The sequence below is a fragment of the Silene latifolia genome, chromosome 7, assembly GCF_048544455.1.
Source record: "Silene latifolia isolate original U9 population chromosome 7, ASM4854445v1, whole genome shotgun sequence".
Taxonomy (NCBI): domain Eukaryota; kingdom Viridiplantae; phylum Streptophyta; class Magnoliopsida; order Caryophyllales; family Caryophyllaceae; genus Silene; species Silene latifolia.
Window position 1 is genome coordinate 73,747,910 of NC_133532.1, and position 2,641 is coordinate 73,750,550.

Consider the following 2,641-nt stretch of genomic DNA (forward strand, 5'->3'; position numbering starts at 1 on the left):
CTCCTTCTTCCCCTGGCTCTGAAGGTACTGGGCGGTCAAGTAAGCTATGCTGAGGGCAAAGGGACCCTCACAGTCGATGTTCAAGTAACCGCCCAGGATGGAGAGCTCGGTGTTTGTGATGTTGTTCGGCTCCTTTCGGCCGAAAATAGTGCTCCCCATCAATCTAATAAAACAACGGACGGCGGGGAGGTGGACCTGTTGGAGCTTTCGCTCCTGAAAAGTGGTGTGGGCCAGGGCTCTCCAGAGGTGACGGTAGACCGTCCTAGGGGCAGCAACCGCACCCGTAGAGGTAAGTCCAAGTAACCTACCAAACTCCCCTAAGGTCATCGTAAAGGTCCGGTTAAACAACCGGAAGGACACTGAAGAACTATCGGGGTCAGCATCGTGTGCCCATGAGGAAAAGGTAAAGGAGCTGAGAAACTCGAGGCTCAGCTCCAGAAAAGTGCGGCCGCTCATAGTGATGAGCCCGGCCATCCCCGTGGCCCGCAGTATGTCACAAACCAACTCGTAAATGCCGAGTCTCACAAGTGCCGTTTTCTCTAGAAAACGGGAAGGAACATGCACACAGCCTAGCAGGTTATAAAATTTAGTACGATGTAAAGCGTTAACAAAATGTACCTGCGGATAATATGGGTGAGGGTCGAGGGAAGTGTCCCCTCGGACTGTGACTGTGCCAGAAGTAGAAGTAGCAGATGAAGCAGAAGCAGTAGAAGTAGAGGTGGCTGGGGCTGGCGCAGAGCGAGACTGTCTATGACCCCGGCCTTTGGAACCCGAAGTAGTAGCCCGTGCAGTGACGGAGCAAGGGACCAGGGCTGCTCTGAAAGCAGCTGCGGCTGCTGGCGAGTCCACCACAGGAGTAAAAGTAGGGGCTGGTGTAGGAGTAGGGGCTGCTATGGCCACCACTGAAGAAGAACTAGCGGCAGTGCTAGCTGTGGTGGTGACCGTAGAGGAAGTGGCAGCCTGAACTGAGCTAGCAGCAGAGCTAGATTTGAGCAAAAACGTGCCCGCAGTGAAAGTAGGAACACGGGGGCTGCGGTAGTCACTAAAGTGGAGACAAAGTGGCAGCGGTTAGGGCCTTGTCTCAGACAAAGACGGGCTAGAAGTGGAGCTGGTAGAAGGTAGAGAACTAGACTCCATCCTGTAACAAGGGGCAGGGGATATGATAAGAGAGCAATGGCTAGCAGTGGCTAAAACAGCAGGAAATCAGCATGTTAAACCAGAAAAACTCCCCTACCAGTCGAAAATTTTCGACCTACAGCACATAAATCCCAACAATTCCTCAAACAAATTTGAATAGCATCATGTAAATGGCGATAAGGCGGGCATAACAGTCAACAACAACAGCATGTAAGCGTCAACTGAGGTTAAGTAAGTCAAAGAAGCATATGAACCCGTCTGTCAGTCGAAAATTCGACTTAGGCAGCCCTAATCGCAAAAATTTCGCACAGAATTCGAATTTGAAGCATGTTAAGCATCGACAGGGGTGTGATAACAGTCTAAAACAGCAGCAATTAAGCAACAAGGAGGCCAATTAGACAAATTACAGCACCAATAACCAAAATGACAGTCGAAATTTTCGACTGTCCTGAACCCATATTGCAAAAATCATGGAAAATTCGAAAAAGAGATGCCACAAACAGCGAGGAATTGGGGTTGATCATCAAGCAAGAAAAACAAGGGCAATAAACACAATTAAAGTCGAAAAATTCGACTAACAATGGATTTTCGAACCCTAATTTCAATTTTACCTCATAAAATTCCAAATAACCGAAATGAAAATGCAAAGAGGGTGTAGAAAACACTTACTTGATGATAGAAATCCTACAAATGCAATTAATCCTCAAATAAACAAGCAAAAGAGGCGATTTTTCGAGCTAAAAACCGCAAACCCTAACCCTTCTTTAAAGCCGTGTAAATGGACACCAATCAAGGGGAAAATAAGGGGCTATGAGAGATTAATTGGCTAGCAAGAGATTGTAGGTGGCGGATTTGGAGATTGGGCAAGAAAAATTGGGGATTTGGGGGAGTTTTTTTCGCAATTAGGGGTGTTTAGACGAAAAATTAGGGACAAATGAAAAAGAAACTAAAAATAAGAAGTTTAAAGTAAAACTCCCTGCGTCCCTTTGCAATTACACTCGATCGAGTGGTTTTAAACTACTCGATCGAGGGCTTTTGATGATCCAGTTGCTCGATCGAGTAGAATTCTACTCGATCGAGAAGTCCCACTTATTTCTTTACTCGATCGACGGGATAAAGTGTTGGGGCTGGTGTCCTAAACAGTTAGTGCAAGGACTTATAAATCTCTAAAAGGATCAAAGGGCATACTTTTGGTATTATTATCAGTTGATCCACGTTTATCAATAACGATTGGCTTGCTAGATAAGTTTGACGTTATTGTCATACAGATGGCGGTGATCAACTGGTCCCTAAAAGTCACACCTAGAGGATACGTTTGAGAGATGTGACGGTATGAAAATACGGTCATGTAGATGCCAATTTTGACTAACCGAGTTAGTCAGGAGTTATTTGACTAGTAATTAGTCAAAATGTGATGTTGAGATATTTTATTTAATACGGATTAAATAAAATGTGCTAAGGCGAATTAACCAGTTAATTCGTAAAATTAAATATAAGCGATTTA